The sequence below is a fragment of the Oncorhynchus nerka genome, linkage group LG10 (assembly GCF_034236695.1).
Source record: "Oncorhynchus nerka isolate Pitt River linkage group LG10, Oner_Uvic_2.0, whole genome shotgun sequence".
NCBI lineage: Eukaryota > Metazoa > Chordata > Actinopteri > Salmoniformes > Salmonidae > Oncorhynchus > Oncorhynchus nerka.
The window spans coordinates 6531872-6555732 of NC_088405.1; positions in this window are offsets into that span (position 1 = coordinate 6531872).

The following is a 23861-nucleotide window of genomic DNA, read 5'->3' on the forward strand; positions in this document are numbered from 1 at the left end:
CACTGGACCTATCTGGTGATAATACAACACATTCCACTGGACCTATCTGGTGATAATACAACACATTCCACTGGACCTATCTGGTGATAATACAACACATTCCACTGGACCTATCTGGTGTGTGGGATAATACAACACATTCCACCGGACCTATCTGGTGTATGGGATAATACAACACATTCCACTGGACCTATCTGGTGTGTGGGATAATACAACACATTCCACTGGACCTATCTGGTGTATGGGATAATAAAACACATTCCACTGGACCTATCTGGTGTATGGGATAATACAACACATTCCACTGGACCTATCTGGTGTATGGGATAATACAACACATTCCACTGGACCTATCTGGTGTATGGGATAATACAACACATTCCACTGGACCTATCTGGTGTATGGGATAATACAACACATTCCACTGGACCTATCTGGTGTATGGGATAATACAACACATTCCACTGGACCTATCTGGTGTATGGGATAATACAACACATTCCACTGGACCTATCTGGTGTATGGGATAATACAACACATTCCACTGGACCTATCTGGTGATAATACAACACATTCCACTGGACCTATCTGGTGTATGGGATAATACAACACATTCCACTGGACCTATCGGGTGTATGGGATAATACAACACATTCCACTGGACCTATCTGGTGATAATGCAACACATTCCACTGGACCTATCTGGTGATAATACAACACATTCCACTGGACCTATCTGGTGATAATACAACACATTCCACTGGACCTATCTGGTGATAATACAACACATTCCACTGGACCTATCTGGTGATAATACAACACATTCCACTGGACCTTTCTGGTGATAATACAACACATTCCACTGGACCTATCTGGTGATAATACAACACATTCCACTGGACCTATCTGGTGATAATACAACACATTCCACTGGACCTATCGGGTGTATGGGATAATACAACACATTCCACTGGACCTATCTGGTGATAATGCAACACATTCCACTGGACCTATCTGGTGATAATACAACACATTCCACTGGACCTATCTGGTGATAATACAACACATTCCACTGGACCTATCTGGTGATAATACAACACATTCCACTGGACCTATCTGGTGATAATACAACACATTCCACTGGACCTTTCTGGTGATAATACAACACATTCCACTGGACCTATCTGGTGTATGGGATAATACAACACATTCCACTGGACCTATCTGGTGTATGGGATAATACAACACATTCCACTGGACCTATTTGGTGATAATACAACACATTCCACTGGACCTATCTGGTGATAATACAACACATTCCACTGGACCTATCTGGTGTATGGGATAATACAACACATTCCACTGGACCTATCTGGTGATAATACAACACATTCCACTGGACCTATCTGGTGATAATACAACACATTCCACTGGACCTATCTGGTGTATGGGATAATACAACACATTCCACTGGACCTATCTGGTGATAATACAACACATTCCACTGGACCTATCTGGTGATAATACAACACATTCCACTGGACCTATCTGGTGTATGGGATAATACAACACATTCCACTGGACCTATCTGGTGTATGGGATAATACAACACATTCCACTGGACCTATCTGGTGTATGGGATAATACAACACATTCCACTGGACCTATCTGGTGATAATACAACACATTCCACTGGACCTATCTGGTGATAATACAACACATTCCACTGGACCTATCTGGTGTGTGGGATAATACAACACATTCCACTGGACCTATCTGGTGTGGTGGGATAATACAACACATTCCACTGGACCTATCTGGTGATAATACAACACATTCCACTGGACCTATCTGGTGTATGGGATAATACAACACATTCCACTGGACCTATCTGGTGTATGGGATAATACAACACATTCCACTGGACCTATCTGGTGTATGGGATAATACAACACATTCCACTGGACCTATTTGGTGATAATACAACACATTCCACTGGACCTATCTGGTGATAATACAACACATTCCACTGGACCTATCTGGTGTATGGGATAATACAACACATTCCACTGGACCTATCTGGTGTATGGGATAATACAACACATTCCACTGGACCTATCTGGTGTATGGGATAATACAACACATTCCACTGGACCTATTTGGTGATAATACAACACATTCCACTGGACCTATCTGGTGATAATACAACACATTCCACTGGACCTATCTGGTGTGTGGGATAATACAACACATTCCACTGGACCTATCTGGTGATAATACAACACATTCCACTGGACCTATCTGGTGATAATACAACACATTCCACTGGACCTATCTGGTGATAATACAACACATTCCACTGGACCTATCTGGTGATAATACAACACATTCCACTGGACCTATCTGGTGTGTGGGATAATACAACACATTCCACTGGACCTATCTGGTGTGTGGGATAATACAACACATTCCACTGGACCTATCTGGTGATAATACAACACATTCCACTGGACCTATCTGGTGTATGGGATAATACAACACATTCCACTGGACCTATCTGGTGTATGGGATAATACAACACATTCCACTGGACCTATCTGGTGTATGGGATAATACAACACATTCCACTGGACCTATCTGGTGTATGGGATAATACAACACATTCCACTGGACCTATCTGGTGATAATACAACACATTCCACTGGACCTATCTGGTGTGTGGGATAATACAACACATTCCACTGGACCTATCTGGTGTGTGGGATAATACAACACATTCCACTGGACCTATCTGGTGTATGGGATAATACAACACATTCCACTGGACCTATCGGTGTATGGGATAATACAACACATTCCACTGGACCTATCTGGTGATAATGCAACACATTCCACTGGACCTATCTGGTGATAATACAACACATTCCACTGGACCTATCTGGTGATAATACAACACATTCCACTGGACCTATCTGGTGATAATACAACACATTCCACTGGACCTATCTGGTGATAATACAACACATTCCACTGGACCTATCTGGTGTGTGGGATAATACAACACATTCCACTGGACCTATCTGGTGTATGGGATAATACAACACATTCCACTGGACCTATCTGGTGTATGGGATAATACAACACATTCCACTGGACCTATCTGGTGTATGGGATAATACAACACATTCCACTGGACCTATCTGGTGATAATACAACACATTCCACTGGACCTATCTGGTGATAATACAACACATTCCACTGGACCTATCTGGTGTGTGGGATAATACAACACATTCCACTGGACCTATCTGGTGTATGGGATAATACAACACATTCCACTGGACCTATCTGGTGTATGGGATAATACAACACATTCCACTGGACCTATCTGGTGTATGGGATAATACAACACATTCCACTGGACCTATTTGGTGATAATACAACACATTCCACTGGACCTATCTGGTGATAATACAACACATTCCACTGGACCTATCTGGTGTATGGGATAATACAACACATTCCACTGGACCTATCTGGTGATAATACAACACATTCCACTGGACCTATCTGGTGTGTGGGATAATACAACACATTCCACTGGACCTATCTGGTGATAATACAACACATTCCACTGGACCTATCTGGTGATAATACAACACATTCCACTGGACCTATCTGGTGATAATACAACACATTCCACTGGACCTATCTGGTGTATGGGATAATACAACACATTCCACTGGACCTATCTGGTGATAATACAACACATTCCACTGGACCTATCTGGTGTGTGGGATAATACAACACATTCCACTGGACCTATCTGGTGATAATACAACACATTCCACTGGACCTATCTGGTGTATGGGATAATACAACACATTCCACTGGACCTATCTGGTGTATGGGATAATACAACACATTCCACTGGACCTATCTGGTGTGGGATAATACAACACATTCCACTGGACCTATCTGGTATGGGATAATACAACACATTCCACTGGACCTATCTGGTGTGTGGGATAATACAACACATTCCACTGGACCTATCTGGTGTGTGGGATAATACAACACATTCCACTGGACCTATCTGGTGTATGGGATAATACAACACATTCCACTGGACCTATCTGGTGTATGGGATAATACAACACATTCCACTGGACCTATCGGGTGTATGGGATAATACAACACATTCCACTGGACCTATCTGGTGATAATGCAACACATTCCACTGGACCTATCTGGTGATAATACAACACATTCCACTGGACCTATCTGGTGATAATACAACACATTCCACTGGACCTATCTGGTGATAATACAACACATTCCACTGGACCTATCTGGTGATAATACAACACATTCCACTGGACCTATCTGGTGTGTGGGATAATACAACACATTCCACTGGACCTATCTGGTGTATGGGATAATACAACACATTCCACTGGACCTATCTGGTGTATGGGATAATACAACACATTCCACTGGACCTATCTGGTGTGGGATAATACAACACATTCCACTGGACCTATCTGGTGATAATACAACACATTCCACTGGACCTATCTGGTGATAATACAACACATTCCACTGGACCTATCTGGTGGTGGGATAATACAACACATTCCACTGGACCTATCTGGTGATAATACAACACATTCCACTGGACCTATCTGGTGGGATAATACAACACATTCCACTGGACCTATCTGGTGTGTGGGATAATACAACACATTCCACTGGACCTATCTGGTGATAATACAACACATTCCACTGGACCTATCTGGTGATAATACAACACATTCCACTGGACCTATCTGGTGTATGGGATAATACAACACATTCCACTGGACCTATCTGGTGATAATACAACACATTCCACTGGACCTATCTGGTGTGTGGGATAATACAACACATTCCACTGGACCTATCTGGTGATAATACAACACATTCCACTGGACCTATCTGGTGATAATACAACACATTCCACTGGACCTATCTGGTGTGGGATAATACAACACATTCCACTGGACCTATCTGGTGTATGGGATAATACAACACATTCCACTGGACCTATCTGGTGATAATACAACACATTCCACTGGACCTATCTGGTGGTGGGATAATACAACACATTCCACTGGACCTATCTGGTGATAATACAACACATTCCACTGGACCTATCTGGTGTATGGGATAATACAACACATTCCACTGGACCTATCTGGTGATAATACAACACATTCCACTGGACCTATCTGGTGTATGGGATAATACAACACATTCCACTGGACCTATCTGGTGATAATACAACACATTCCACTGGACCTATCTGGTGTGTGGGATAATACAACACATTCCACTGGACCTATCTGGTGTGTGGGATAATACAACACATTCCACTGGACCTATCTGGTGATGGGATAATACAACACATTCCACTGGACCTATCTGGTGTATGGGATAATACATTCCACACATCTGGTGATAATGCAACACATTCCACTGGACCTATCTGGTGATAATACAACACATTCCACTGGACCTATCTGGTGATAATACAACACATTCCACTGGACCTATCTGGTGATAATACAACACATTCCACTGGACCTATCTGGTGATAATACAACACATTCCACTGGACCTATCTGGTGTGTGGGATAATACAACACATTCCACTGGACCTATCTGGTGTATGGGATAATACAACACATTCCACTGGACCTATCTGGTGATAATACAACACATTCCACTGGACCTATCTGGTGTATGGGATAATACAACACATTCCACTGGACCTATCTGGTGTATGGGATAATACAACACATTCCACTGGACCTATCTGGTGTATGGGATAATACAACACATTCCACTGGACCTATCTGGTGATAATACAACACATTCCACTGGACCTATCTGGTGATAATACAACACATTCCACTGGACCTATCTGGTGGTGATAATACAACACATTCCACTGGACCTATCTGGTGTGTGGGATAATACAACACATTCCACTGGACCTATCTGGTGATAATACAACACATTCCACTGGACCTATCTGGTGTGGGATAATACAACACATTCCACTGGACCTATCTGGTGTATGGGATAATACAACACATTCCACTGGACCTATCTGGTGTATGGGATAATACAACACATTCCACTGGACCTATCTGGTGATAATACAACACATTCCACTGGACCTATCTGGTGATAATACAACACATTCCACTGGACCTATCTGGTGTATGGGATAATACAACACATTCCACTGGACCTATCTGTGTGATAATACAACACATTCCACTGGACCTATCTGGTGTGTGGGATAATACAACACATTCCACTGGACCTATCTGGTGATAATACAACACATTCCACTGGACCTATCTGGTGATAATACAACACATTCCACTGGACCTATCTGGTGTATGGGATAATACAACACATTCCACTGGACCTATCTGGTGATAATACAACACATTCCACTGGACCTATCTGGTGTGTGGGATAATACAACACATTCCACTGGACCTATCTGGTGATAATACAACACATTCCACTGGACCTATCTGGTGTATGGGATAGTAAAACACATTCCACTGGACCTATCTGGTGTATGGGATAATACAACACATTCCACTGGACATATCTGGTGATAATACAACACATTCCACTGGACCTATCTGGTGTGTGGGATAATACAACACATTCCACTGGACCTATCTGGTGTATGGGATAATACAACACATTCCACTGGACCTATCTGGTGATAATACAACACATTCCACTGGACCTATCTGGTGTGTGGGATAATACAACACATTCCACTGGACCTATCTGGTGTGTGGGATAATACAACACATTCCACTGGACCTATCTGGTGTATGGGATAATACAACACATTCCACTGGACCTATCTGGTGATAATACAACACATTCCATTGGACCTATCTGGTGTGTGGGATAATAAAACACATTCCACTGGACCTATCTGGTGATAATACAACACATTCCACTGGACCTATCTGGTGATAATACAACACATTCCACTGGACCTATCTGGTGATAATACAACACATTCCACTGGACCTATCTGGTGATAATACAACACATTCCACTGGACCTATCTGGTGATAATACAACACATTCCACTGGACCTATCTGGTGTGTGGGATAATACAACACATTCCACCGGACCTATCTGGTGTATGGGATAATACAACACATTCCACTGGACCTATCTGGTGATAATACAACGCATTCCACTGGACCTATCTGGTGTATGGGATAATAAAACACATTCCACTGGACCTATCTGGTGTATGGGATAATACAACACATTCCACTGGACCTATCTGGTGTATGGGATAATACAACACATTCCACTGGACCTATCTGGTGTATGGGATAATACAACACATTCCACTGGACCTATCTGGTGTATGGGATAATACAACACATTCCACTGGTCCTATCTGGTGTATGGGATAATACAACACATTCCACTGGACCTATCTGGTGTATGGGATAATACAACACATTCCACTGGACCTATCTGGTGATAATACAACACATTCCACTGGACCTATCTGGTGTATGGGATAATACAACACATTCCACTGGACCTATCTGGTGATAATACAACACATTCCACTGGACCTATCTGGTGTGTGGGATAATACAACACATTCCACTGGACCTATCTGGTGGTGGGATAATACAACACATTCCACTGGACCTATCGGGTGTATGGGATAATACAACACATTCCACTGGACCTATCTGGTGATAATGCAACACATTCCACTGGACCTATCTGGTGATAATACAACACATTCCACTGGACCTATCTGGTGATAATACAACACATTCCACTGGACCTATCTGGTGATAATACAACACATTCCACTGGACCTATCTGGTGATAATACAACACATTCCACTGGACCTTTCTGGTGATAATACAACACATTCCACTGGACCTATCTGGTGATAATACAACACATTCCACTGGACCTATCTGGTGTGTGGGATAATACAACACATTCCACTGGACCTATCTGGTGTATGGGATAATACAACACATTCCACTGGACCTATCTGGTGATAATACAACACATTCCACTGGACCTATCTGGTGTATGGGATAATAAACACATTCCACTGGACCTATCTGGTGTATGGGATAATACAACACATTCCACTGGACCTATCTGGTGTATGGGATAATACAACACATTCCACTGGACCTATCTGGTGATAATACAACACATTCCACTGGACCTATCTGTGTATGGGATAATACAACACATTCCACTGGACCTATCTGGTGATAATACAACACATTCCACTGGACCTATCTGGTGTGTGGGATAATACAACACATTCCACTGGACCTATCTGGTGTGTGGGATAATACAACACATTCCACTGGACCTATCTGGTGTATGGGATAATACAACACATTCCACTGGACCTATCGGGTGTATGGGATAATACAACACATTCCACTGGACCTATCTGGTGATAATGCAACACATTCCACTGGACCTATCTGGTGATAATACAACACATTCCACTGGACCTATCTGGTGATAATACAACACATTCCACTGGACCTATCTGGTGATAATACAACACATTCCACTGGACCTATCTGGTGATAATACAACACATTCCACTGGACCTATCTGGTGTGTGGGATAATACAACACATTCCACTGGACCTATCTGGTGTGTGGGATAATACAACACATTCCACTGGACCTATCTGGTGATAATACAACACATTCCACTGGACCTATCTGGTGTATGGGATAATACAACACATTCCACTGGACCTATCTGGTGTATGGGATAATACAACACATTCCACTGGACCTATCTGGTGTATGGGATAATACAACACATTCCACTGGACCTATTTGGTGATAATACAACACATTCCACTGGACCTATCTGGTGATAATACAACACATTCCACTGGACCTATCTGGTGTATGGGATAATACAACACATTCCACTGGACCTATCTGGTGATAATACAACACATTCCACTGGACCTATCTGGTGTGTGGGATAATACAACACATTCCACTGGACCTATCTGGTGATAATACAACACATTCCACTGGACCTATCTGGTGTATGGGATAATACAACACATTCCACTGGACCTATCTGGTGTATGGGATAATACAACACATTCCACTGGACCTATCTGGTGTATGGGATAATACAACACATTCCACTGGACCTATTTGGTGATAATACAACACATTCCACTGGACCTATCTGGTGATAATACAACACATTCCACTGGACCTATCTGGTGTGTGGGATAATACAACACATTCCACTGGACCTATCTGGTGATAATACAACACATTCCACTGGACCTATCTGGTGATAATACAACACATTCCACTGGACCTATCTGGTGATAATACAACACATTCCACTGGACCTATCTGGTGATAATACAACACATTCCACTGGACCTATCTGGTGTATGGGATAATACAACACATTCCACTGGACCTATCTGGTGATAATACAACACATTCCACTGGACCTATCTGGTGATAATACAACACATTCCACTGGACCTATCTGGTGATAATACAACACATTCCACTGGACCTATCTGGTGATAATACAACACATTCCACTGGACCTATCTGGTGTGTGGGATAATACAACACATTCCACTGGACCTATCTGGTGTATGGGATAATACAACACATTCCACTGGACCTATCTGGTGTATGGGATAATACAACACATTCCACTGGACCTATCTGGTGTATGGGATAATACAACACATTCCACTGGACCTATCTGGTGTATGGGATAATACAACACATTCCACTGGACCTATCTGGTGATAATACAACACATTCCACTGGACCTATCTGGTGTATGGGATAATACAACACATTCCACTGGACCTATCTGGTGATAATACAACACATTCCACTGGACCTATCTGGTGATAATACAACACATTCCACTGGACCTATCTGGTGATAATACAACACATTCCACTGGACCTATCTGGTGATAATGCAACACATTCCACTGGACCTATCTGGTGATAATACAACACATTCCACTGGACCTATCTGGTGGGATAATACAACACATTCCACTGGACCTATCTGGTGATAATACAACACATTCCACTGGACCTATCTGGTGTATGGGATAATACAACACATTCCACTGGACCTATCTGGTGATAATACAACACATTCCACTGGACCTATCTGGTGTGTGGGATAATACAACACATTCCACTGGACCTATCTGGTGTATGGGATAATACAACACATTCCACTGGACCTATCTGGTGGGATAATACAACACATTCCACTGGACCTATCTGGTGTGGGATAATACAACACATTCCACTGGACCTATCTGGTGTATGGGATAATACAACACATTCCACTGGACCTATCTGGTGATCGGATAATACAACACATTCCACTGGACCTATCTGGTGTATGGGATAATACAACACATTCCACTGGACCTATCTGGTGATAATACAACACATTCCACTGGACCTATCTGGTGTGGGATAATACAACACATTCCACTGGACCTATCTGGTGATAATACAACACATTCCACTGGACCTATCTGGTGATAATGCAACACATTCCACTGGACCTATCTGGTGATAATGCAACACATTCCACTGGACCTATCTGGTGATAATGCAACACATTCCACTGGACCTATCTGGTGATAATGCAACACATTCCACTGGACCTATCTGGTGTATGGGATAATACAACACATTCCACTGGACCTATCTGGTGATAATACAACACATTCCACTGGACCTATCTGGTGTATGGGATAATACAACACATTCCACTGGACCTATCTGGTGATAATACAACACATTCCACTGGACCTATCTGGTGTGTGGGATAATACAACACATTCCACTGGACCTATCTGGGATAATACAACACATTCCACTGGACCTATCTGGTGTATGGGATAATACAACACATTCCACTGGACCTATCTGGTGTATGGGATAATACAACACATTCCACTGGACCTATCTGGTGTATGGGATAATACAACACATTCCACTGGACCTATCGGGTGTATGGGATAATACAACACATTCCACTGGACCTATCTGGTGATAATACAACACATTCCACTGGACCTATCTGGTGATAATACAACACATTCCACTGGACCTATCTGGTGATAATACAACACATTCCACTGGACCTATCTGTGTGGGATAATACAACACATTCCACTGGACCTATCTGGTGATAATACAACACATTCCACTGGACCTATCTGGTGTGTGGGATAATACAACACATTCCACTGGACCTATCTGGTGATAATACAACACATTCCACTGGACCTATCTGGTGTATGGGATAATACAACACATTCCACTGGACCTATCTGGTGATAATACAACACATTCCACTGGACCTATCTGGTGTGTGGGATAATACAACACATTCCACTGGACCTATCTGGTGATAATACAACACATTCCACTGGACCTATCTGGTGATAATGCAACACATTCCACTGGACCAATCTGGTGTATGGGATAATACAACACATTCCACTGGACCTATCTGGTGATAATACAACACATTCCACTGGACCTATCTGGTGTATGGGATAATACAACACATTCCACTGGACCTATCTGGTGATAATACAACACATTCCACTGGACCTATCTGGTGTGTGGGATAATACAACACATTCCACTGGACCTATCTGGTGTATGGGATAATACAACACATTCCACTGGACCTATCTGGTGTATGGGATAATACAACACATTCCATTGGACCTATCTGGTGTATGGGATAATACAACACATTCCACTGGACCTATCTGGTGTATGGGATAATACAACACATTCCAATGGACATATCTGGTGTATCGGATAATACAACACATTCCACTGGACCTATCTGGTGTATGGGATAATACAACACATTCCACTGGACCTATCTGGTGATAATACAACACATTCCACTGGACCTATCTGGTGTATGGGATAATACAACACATTCCACTGGACCTATCTGGTGATAATACAACACATTCCACTGGACCTATCTGGTGATAATGCAACACATTCCACTGGACCTATCTGGTGATAATGCAACACATTCCACTGGACCTATCTGGTGATAATGCAACACATTCCACTGGACCTATCTGGTGATAATGCAACACATTCCACTGGACCTATCTGGTGTATGGGATAATACAACACATTCCACTGGACCTATCTGGTGATAATACAACACATTCCACTGGACCTATCTGGTGTATGGGATAATACAACACATTCCACTGGACCTATCTGGTGATAATACAACACATTCCACTGGACCTATCTGGTGTGTGGGATAATACAACACATTCCACTGGACCTATCTGGTGTATGGGATAATACAACACATTCCACTGGACCTATCTGGTGTATGGGATAATACAACACATTCCACTGGACCTATCTGGTGTATGGGATAATACAACACATTCCACTGGACCTATCTGTGTATGGGATAATACAACACATTCCACTGGACCTATCGGGTGTATGGGATAATACAACACATTCCACTGGACCTATCTGGTGATAATACAACACATTCCACTGGACCTATCTGGTGATAATACATACACATTCCACTGGACCTATCTGGTGATAATACAACACATTCCACTGGACCTATCTGGTGTGTGGGATAATACAACACATTCCACTGGACCTATCTGGTGATAATACAACACATTCCACTGGACCTATCTGGTGTATGGGATAATACAACACATTCCACTGGACCTATCTGGTGATAATACAACACATTCCACTGGACCTATCTGGTGATGGGATAATACAACACATTCCACTGGACCTATCTGGTGATAATACAACACATTCCACTGGACCTATCTGGTGTATGGGATAATACAACACATTCCACTGGACCTATCTGGTGATAATACAACACATTCCACTGGACCTATCTGGTGATAATGCAACACATTCCACTGGACCTATCTGGTGTGTGGGATAATACAACACATTCCACTGGACCTATCTGGTGTATGGGATAATACAACACATTCCACTGGACCTATCTGGTGATAATACAACACATTCCACTGGACCTATCTGGTGATAATGCAACACATTCCACTGGACCTATCTGGTGATAATACAACACATTCCACTGGACCTATCTGTGTGATAATGCAACACATTCCACTGGACCTATCTGGTGATAATACAACACATTCCACTGGACCTATCTGGTGTGTGGGATAATACAACACATTCCACTGGACCTATCTGGTGTATGGGATAATACAACACATTCCACTGGACCTATCTGGTGTATGGGATAATACAACACATTCCACTGGACCTATCTGGTGTATGGGATAATACAACACATTCCACTGGACCTATCTGGTGTATGGGATAATACAACACATTCCACTGGACCTATCTGGTGATAATACAACACATTCCACTGGACCTATCTGGTGATAATACAACACATTCCACTGGACCTATCTGGTGATAATACAACACATTCCACTGGACCTATCTGGTGTGTGGGATAATACAACACATTCCACTGGACCTATCTGGTGTATGGGATAATACAACACATTCCACTGGACCTATCTGGTGTATGGGATAATACAACACATTCCACTGGACCTATCTGGTGATAATACAACACATTCCACTGGACCTATCTGGTGATAATACAACACATTCCACTGGACCTATCTGGTGATAATGCAACACATTCCACTGGACCTATCTGGTGATAATGCAACACATTCCACTGGACCTATCTGGTGATAATGCAACACATTCCACTGGACCTATCTGGTGATAATGCAACACATTCCACTGGACCTATCTGGTGTATGGGATAATACAACACATTCCACTGGACCTATCTGGTGTATGGGATAATACAACACATTCCACTGGACCTATCTGGTGATAATACAACACATTCCACTGGACCTATCTGGTGTGTGGGATAATACAACACATTCCACTGGACCTATCTGGTGCATGGGATAATACAACACATTCCACTGGACCTATCTGGTGTATGGGATAATACAACACATTCCACTGGACCTATCTGGTGATAATACAACACATTCCACTGGACCTATCTGGTGATAATGCAACACATTCCACTGGACCTATCTGGTGATAATGCAACACATTCCACTGGACCTATCTGGTGATAATGCAACACATTCCACTGGACCTATCTGGTGATAATGCAACACATTCCACTGGACCTATCTGGTGTATGGGATAATACAACACATTCCACTGGACCTATCTGGTGTATGGGATAATACAACACATTCCACTGGACCTATCTGGTGTATGGGATAATACAACACATTCCACTGGACCTATCTGGTGTATGGGATAATACAACACATTCCACTGGACCTATCTGGTGATAATACAACACATTCCACTGGACCTATCTGGTGATAATGCAACACATTCCACTGGACCTATCTGGTGATAATACAACACATTCCACTGGACCTATCTGGTGTGTGGGATAATACAACACATTCCACTGGACCTATCTGGTGTGTGGGATAATACAACACATTCCACTGGACCTATCTGGTGATAATACAACACATTCCACTGGACCTATCTGGTGATAATACAACACATTCCACTGGACCTATCTGGTGATAATACAACACATTCCACTGGACCTATCTGGTGATAATGCAACACATTCCACTGGACCTATCTGGTGATAATGCAACACATTCCACTGGACCTATCTGGTGATAATGCAACACATTCCACTGGACCTATCTGGTGTATGGGATAATACAACACATTCCACTGGACCTATCTGGTGTATGGGATAATACAACACATTCCACTGGACCTATCTGGTGATAATACAACACATTCCACTGGACCTATCTGGTGTATGGGATAATACAACACATTCCACTGGACCTATCTGGTGATAATACAACACATTCCACTGGACCTATCTGGTGTATGGGATAATACAACACATTCCACTGGACCTATCTGGTGTATGGGATAATACAACACATTCCACTGGACCTATCTGGTGATAATACAACACATTCCACTGGACCTATCTGGTGATAATACAACACATTCCACTGGACCTATCTGGTGATAATACAACACATTCCACTGGACCTATCTGGTGATAATACAACACATTCCACTGGACCTATCTGGTGATAATGCAACACATTCCACTGGACCTATCTGGTGATAATGCAACACATTCCACTGGACCTATCTGGTGTATGGGATAATACAACACATTCCACTGGACCTATCTGGTGATAATACAACACATTCCACTGGACCTATCTGGTGTATGGGATAATACAACACATTCCACTGGACCTATCTGGTGATAATACAACACATTCCACTGGACCTATCTGGTGTGTGGGATAATACAACACATTCCACTGGACCTATCTGTGTATGGGATAATACAACACATTCCACTGGACCTATCTGGTGGGATAATACAACACATTCCACTGGACCTATCTGGTGATAATACAACACATTCCACTGGACCTATCTGGTGATAATACAACACATTCCACTGGACCTATCTGGTGTATGGGATAATACAACACATTCCACTGGACCTATCTGGTGATAATACAACACATTCCACTGGACCTATCTGGTGTATGGGATAATACAACACATTCCACTGGACCTATCTGGTGATAATACAACACATTCCACTGGACCTATCTGGTGGGATAATACAACACATTCCACTGGACCTATCTGGTGTATGGGATAATACAACACATTCCACTGGACCTATCTGGTGTATGGGATAATACAACACATTCCACTGGACCTATCTGGTGTGGGATAATACAACACATTCCACTGGACCTATCTGGTGTATGGGATAATACAACACATTCCACTGGACCTATCTGGTGTATGGGATAATACAACACATTCCACTGGACCTATCTGGTGATAATACAACACATTCCACTGGACCTATCTGGTGATAATACAACACATTCCACTGGACCTATCTGGTGATAATACAACACATTCCACTGGACCTATCTGGTGATAATACAACACATTCCACTGGACCTATCTGGTGATAATACAACACATTCCACTGGACCTATCTGGTGTGTGGGATAATACAACACATTCCACTGGACCTATCTGTGTGGGATAATACAACACATTCCACTGGACCTATCTGGTGATAATACAACACATTCCACTGGACCTATCTGGTGTGGGATAATACAACACATTCCACTGGACCTATCTGGTGATAATACAACACATTCCACTGGACCTATCTGGTGATAATACAACACATTCCACTGGACCTATCTGTGTGATAATACAACACATTCCACTGGACCTATCTGGTGTATGGGATAATACAACACATTCCACTGGACCTATCTGGTGATAATACAACACATTCCACTGGACCTATCTGGTGTATGGGATAATACAACACATTCCACTGGACCTATCTGGTGATAATACAACACATTCCACTGGACCTATCTGGTGTGTGGGATAATACAACACATTCCACTGGACCTATCTGGTGTATGGGATAATACAACACATTCCACTGGACCTATCTGGTGTATGGGATAATACAACACATTCCACTGGACCTATCTGGTGTATGGGATAATACAACACATTCCACTGGACCTATCTGGTGTATGGGATAATACAACACATTCCACTGGACCTATCGGGTGTATGGGATAATACAACACATTCCACTGGACCTATCTGGTGATAATACAACACATTCCACTGGACCTATCTGGTGATAATACAACACATTCCACTGGACCTATCTGGTGATAATACAACACATTCCACTGGACCTATCTGGTGATAATACAACACATTCCACTGGACCTATCTGGTGTATGGGATAATACAACACATTCCACTGGACCTATCTGGTGATAATACAACACATTCCACTGGACCTATCTGGTGTGTGGGATAATACAACACATTCCACTGGACATATCTGGTGATAATACAACACATTCCACTGGACCTATCTGGTGTATGGGATAATACAACACATTCCACTGGACCTATCTGGTGATAATACAACACATTCCACTGGACCTATCTGGTGATAATACAACACATTCCACTGGACCTATCTGGTGTATGGGATAATACAACACATTCCACTGGACCTATCTGGTGTATGGGATAATACAACACATTCCACTGGACCTATCTGGTGTATGGGATAATACAACACATTCCACTGGACCTATCTGGTGATAATACAACACATTCCACTGGACCTATCTGGTGATAATACAACACATTCCACTGGACCTATCTGGTGATAATACAACACATTCCACTGGACCTATCTGGTGATAATACAACACATTCCACTGGACCTATCTGGTGTGTGGGATAATACAACACATTCCACTGGACCTATCTGGTGTATGGGATAATACAACACATTCCACTGGACCTATCTGGTGATAATACAACACATTCCACTGGACCTATCTGGTGTGTGGGATAATACAACACATTCCACTGGACCTATCTGGTGATAATACAACACATTCCACTGGACCTATCTGGTGTGTGGGATAATACACCACATTCCACTGGACCTATCTGGTGATAATACAACACATTCCACTGGACCTATCTGGTGATAATACAACACATTCCACTGGACCTCTCTGGTAAGGGGGATAATGCAATACATTTTCATTCTGAGGACGTTATGGCTGTATCTTCCATGAATCACAGAGGACAAAGAATGTGATGTATCGTCAGCCATTTCCCATTCTAATTAGCCTGATGTGTGTGTGTGTGTGTCTCTCTGTGTGTGTGTGTGTGTGTGTGTGTGTGTGTGTGTGTGTGTGTGTGTGTGTGTGTGTGTGTGTGTGTGTGTGTGTGTGTGTGTGTGTGTGTGTGTGTGTGTGTGTGTGTGTGTGTGTGTGTGTGTGTGTGTGTGTGTGTGTGTGTGTGTGTGTGTGTCTCTGTGTGTGGGACTAAGTTGACATATTACAACAAACACATAACAGTGGCAGTCAGATGGACGTGTCCTTGTTCCTCCCCACCAATTCCAACACAACACAAACACATAACAGTGGCAGTCAGATGGACGTGTCCTTGTACGGTCCTCCCCACCAATTCCAACACAACACCAACACATAACAGTGGCAGTCAGATGGACGTGTCCTTGTACGGTCAAACGTTCCTCCCTACCAATTCTCTTCTTCCTCCACTGAACAACTCCCTCCATCTTTAATTCTGTAGTGTGGCTGCCTATTCAAAGGGCATTATAGAGACCTATGGGCCCTGGTCAAGGTCATAGGGAATAGGGTCCCATTTGGGAATAGGGTCCCATTAGGGTCCATTAGGGAATAGGGCCCCATTAGGGAATAGGGCCCCATTAGGGAATAGGGTCCCATTTGGGAATAGGGCCCCATTAGGGAATAGGGTCCCATTTGGGAATAGGGTCCCATTAGGGAATAGGGTCCCATTAGGGAATAGGGCCCCATTAGGGAATAGGGCCCCATTAGGGAATAGGGTCCCATTAGGGAATAGGGTCCCATTAGGGAATAGGGCCCCATTAGGGAATAGGGCCCCATTAGGGAATAGGGCCCCATTAGGGAATAGGGTCCCATTAGGGAATAGGGCCCCATTAGGGAATAGGGCCCCATTAGGGAATAGGGCCCCATTTGGGACACAACCTGTGTTCCGAGCCTCTCCTCCAGCCAGGTCAATGTGTTGGTTGTATCACACAGACACAACTCACTGGTCAATGAGCTGAATGAAGACACTTTTTAAGGCAATTATTATAATTTACCTTTATTTATTTAGTCAGTTAAGAACAAATTCTTCTTTACTATGACAGTCTACCTTTTTACATCAGCTGATGTCTCAAAGTGCTGTACAGAAACCCAGCCTAAAACCACAAACAGCAAGCAATGCAGGTGTAGAAGCACGGTGGCTAGGAAAAACTCCCTAGAAAGGCCAAAACCTAGGAAGAAACCTAGAGAGGAACCAGGCTCTGAGGGGTATCCAGTCCTCTTCTGGCTGTGCCGGGTGGAGATTATAACAGAACATGGCCAAGATGTTAAAATTTTCATAGATGACCAGCAGGGTCAGATAATAATAATCACAGTGGTTGTAGAGGGCGCAACAGGTCAGCACCTCAGGAGTAAATGTCAGTTGGCTTTTCAACGCTGATCGTTCTGAGTTAGAGACGGCAGGTGCGGTAGAGAGAGAGAGTCCAAAACAGCCGGTCTGGGACAAGCTAACTCGTCTGGTGAACAGGTCAGGGTTCCATAGCTGCAGGCAGAACAGTTGAAACTGGAGCAGCAGCACGACCAGGTGGACTGGGGACGGCAAGGAGTCATCATACCAGGTAGTCCTGAGGCATGCTCCTAGGGCTCAGATCCTCCGAGAGAAGAGAGAGAGAAAGAGAGAGAGAAAAAGAGAGAGAGAATTGGAGGGAGCATACTTAAATTCACACAGGACACCGGATAAGACTGAAGAAATACTCCAGATATAACAGACTGACCCTATCCGCCCGACACATAAACTATTGCAGCATAAATACTGGAGGCTGAGACAGGAGGGGTCAGGAGACACTGTGGCCCTGTACGACGATACCCCCGGACAGGGCCAAACAGCCAGGTTATAACCCCACCCACTTTGCCAAAGTACAGCCCCCACAACACTAGAGGTATAGCTACAACCACCAACCTACTGCCCGGAGACGAGGCCGAGTATAGCCCACGAAGATCTCCCCCATGGCACGAACTCAAGGGGGGCGCCAACCCGGACAGGAAGATCACGTCACTGACTCAACCCACTCAAGTGACACACCCCTCCTAGGGACGGCATGGAAGAGCACCAGTAAGCCAGTGACTCAGCCCCTGTAATAGGGTCAGCGGCAGAGAATCCCAGTGGAGAGAGGGGAACCGGCCAGGCAGAGACAGCGAGGGCGGTTCGTTGCTCCAGAGCCTTTCCGTTCACCTTCACACTCCTGGGCCAGACTACACTCAATCATATGACCCACTGAAGAGATGAGTCTTCTGTAAAGGGTTTAGGGTTAGAGGCAGAGAATCCCAGTGGAAAGAGTAGAACTAGCCAGGCAGAGAGAGCAAGGGTAGGCAGACCATTCCGTAAAAATGCCCTGCCTCCAGCTGTTTGCTTAGAAATTCTAGGGACAATTAGGAGGCCTGCGTCTTGTGCTCTACTTTGCTCTACTTTGACCAGGGCCCATAGGGATGGGTAGTGCTCTACTTTGACCAGGGCCCATAGGGATGGGTAGTGCTCTACTTTGACCAGGGCCTGTAGGGATGGGTAGTGCTCTACTTTGACCAGGGCCCGTAGGGATGGGTAGTGCTCTACTTTGACCGGGGCCTGTAGGGATGGGTAGTGCTCTACTTTGACCAGGGCCTGTAGGTATTGGTTGTGCTCTACTTTGACCAGGGCCCATAGGGATGGGTAGTGCTCTACTTTGACCAGGGCCCGTAGGGATGGGTAGTGCTCTACTTTGACCAGGGCCCGTAGGGATGGGTAGTGCTCTACTTTGACCAGGGCCCGTAGGGATGGGTAGTGCTCTACTTTGACCAGGGCCAATAGGGATGGGTAGTGCTCTACTTTGACCAGGGACCGTAGGGATTGGTAGTGCTCTACTTTGACCAGGGCCCGTAGGGATGGGTAGTGCTCTACTTTGACCAGGGCCCATAGGGATGGGTAGTGCTCTACTTTGACCAGGGCCCATAGGGATGGGTAGTGCTCTACTTTGACCTGGGACCGTAGGGATTGGTAGTGCTCTACTTTGACCAGGGCCCATAGGGATGGGTAGTGCTCTACTTTGACCAGGGACCGTAGGGATGGGTAGTGCTCTACTTTGACCAGGGCCCGTAGGGATGGGTAGTGCTCTACTTTGACCAGGGACCGTAGGGATGGGTAGTGCTCTACTTTGACCAGGGCCTGTACGTATTGGTTGTACACTATATAGGAAGGCATTTGGGCCTCAGCCTCTGTGAATAATGACCTGTCACCTCAGAACATGATCAGCTAATTATATTTAGTCACGATTTGGCTAATCTGTTGTCTGGCCGATATTTAATATTAATGAAATGACATGCCCATTAAAATGATTACAATTATTAAAGAAAAATTAAGTCTAGATTAGCTTGGCAGTGAAGTCTGTCAATCAATCTCTGATAAGTGATTAGCTTGGCAGTGAAGTCTGTTAATCAATCTCTGATAAGTGATTAGCTGTGTGTGTGTGTGTGTGTGTGTGTGTGTGTGTGTGTGTGTGTGTGCGTGCGCGCGCGTGTGTGTGTGTGCGTGCGCGTGTGTGTGTGCGTGCGTGCGTGTGAGTGTGTGTAAGTGTGTGAGTGTTTGAGTGTGTGTGAGTGTGTGAGTGTGTGTGAGTGCATGCGGAGACTATAGTTGGTGTGCAGCAGTAGGTTGGGCATCATATCTCCATGACCAAACTAGGCCCTCTCTCTCTCATTATGTCTCTGAGGGTCACAGCTCCCCTGGACCCCCTCCAAATGAGAGACTTAGGGTTCATCCCGTAGAACACCCTATTCCCTATACAGTGCACTACTTTTGACTAGAGCCCTGGGCACTACGGAGTGTAGATGTCAAGGTTCCATGTGGGCGTCGGCCTAATGTTTGTCAGTGGGGTCAGAAAAAGGACATAAAGGATTTGTATTTAATTAGGATTTAATTCTATCACTACAGCCCAGTAACCCCCATACCAACCATCAGACAGGATCTACAACCACCTGTTGAACATAGCCCAGTAACCCCCATATCAACCATCAGACAGGATCTACAACCACCTGTTGAACGTAGCCCAGTAACCCCCATACCAACCATCAGACAGGATCTACAACCACCTGTTGAACATAGCCCAGTAACCCCCATATCAACCATCAGACAGGATCTACAACCACCTGTTGAACGTAGCCCAGTAACCCCCATACCAACCACCAGACAGGATCTACAACCACCTGTTGAACATAGCCCAGTAACCCCCATCTCAACCATCAGACAGGATCTACAACCACCTGTTGAACGTAGCCCAGTAACCCCCATATCAGCCATCAGACAGGATCTACAACCACCTGTTGAACGTAGCTCACTACAGCCCAGTAACCCCCATGTCAACCATCAGACAGGATCTACAACCACCTGTTGAAAGTAGCTCACTACAGCCCAGTAACCCCCATATCAACCACCAGACAGGATCTACAACCACCTGTTGAACGTAGCTCACTACAGCCCAGTAACCCCCATATCAACCACCAGACAGGATCTACAACCACCTGTTGAACGTAGCTCACTACAGCCCAGTAACCCCCATATCAACCACCAGACAGGATCTACAACCACCTGTTGAACGTAGCTCACTACAGCCCAGTAACCCCCATCTCAACCATCAGACAGGATCTACAACCACCTGTTGAACGTAGCCCAGTAACCCCCATATCAGCCATCAGACAGGATCTACAACCACCTGTTGAACGTAGCTCACTACAGCCCAGTAACCCCCATGTCAACCATCAGACAGGATCTACAACCACCTGTTGAAAGTAGCTCACTACAGCCCAGTAACCCCCATATCAACCACCAGACAGGATCTACAACCACCTGTTGAACGTAGCTCACTACAGCCCAGTAACCCCCATATCAACCACCAGACAGGATCTACAACCACCTGTTGAACGTAGCTCACTACAGCCCAGTAACCCCCATATCAACCACCAGACAGGATCTACAACCACCTGTTGAACGTAGCTCACAACAGCCCAGTAACCCCCATGTCAACCATCAGACAGGATCTACAACCACCTGTTGAACATAGCTCACTACAGCCCAGTAACCCCCATATCAACCATCAGACAGGATCTACAACCACCTGTTGAACATAGCCCAGTAACCCCCATATCAACCATCAGACAGGATCTACAACCACCTGTTGAACGTAGCCCAGTAACCCCCATATCAGCCATCAGACAGGATCTACAACCACCTGTTGAACGTAGCTCACTACAGCCCAGTAACCCCCATATTAACTATCAGACAGGATCTACATCCACCTATTGAACATAGCTCACTACAGCCCAGTAACCCCCATATTAACTATCAGACAGGATCTACATCCACCTATTAACAGTAGCCCAGTAACCCCCATATCAACCATCAGACAGGATCTACAACCACCTGTTGAACGTAGCTCACTACAGCCCAGTAACACCCATATCAACCATCAGACAGGATCTACAACCACCTGTTGAACGTAGCTCACTACAGCCCAGTAACCCCCATATCAACTATCAGACAGGATCTACAACCACCTGTTGAACGTAGCTCACTACAGCCCAGTAACCCCCATATCAACCACCAGACAGGATCTACAACCACCTGTTGAACGTAGCCCAGTAACCCCCATATCAACCATCAGACAGGATCTACAACCACCTGTTGAACGTAGCCCAGTAACCCCCATATCAACCATCAGACAGGATCTACAACCACCTGTTGAACGTAGCTCACTACAGCCCAGTAACCCCCATATCAACCATCAGACAGGATCTACAACCACCTGTTGAACGTAGCTCACTACAGCCCAGTAACACCCATATCAACCATCAGACAGGATCTACAACCACCTGTTGAACGT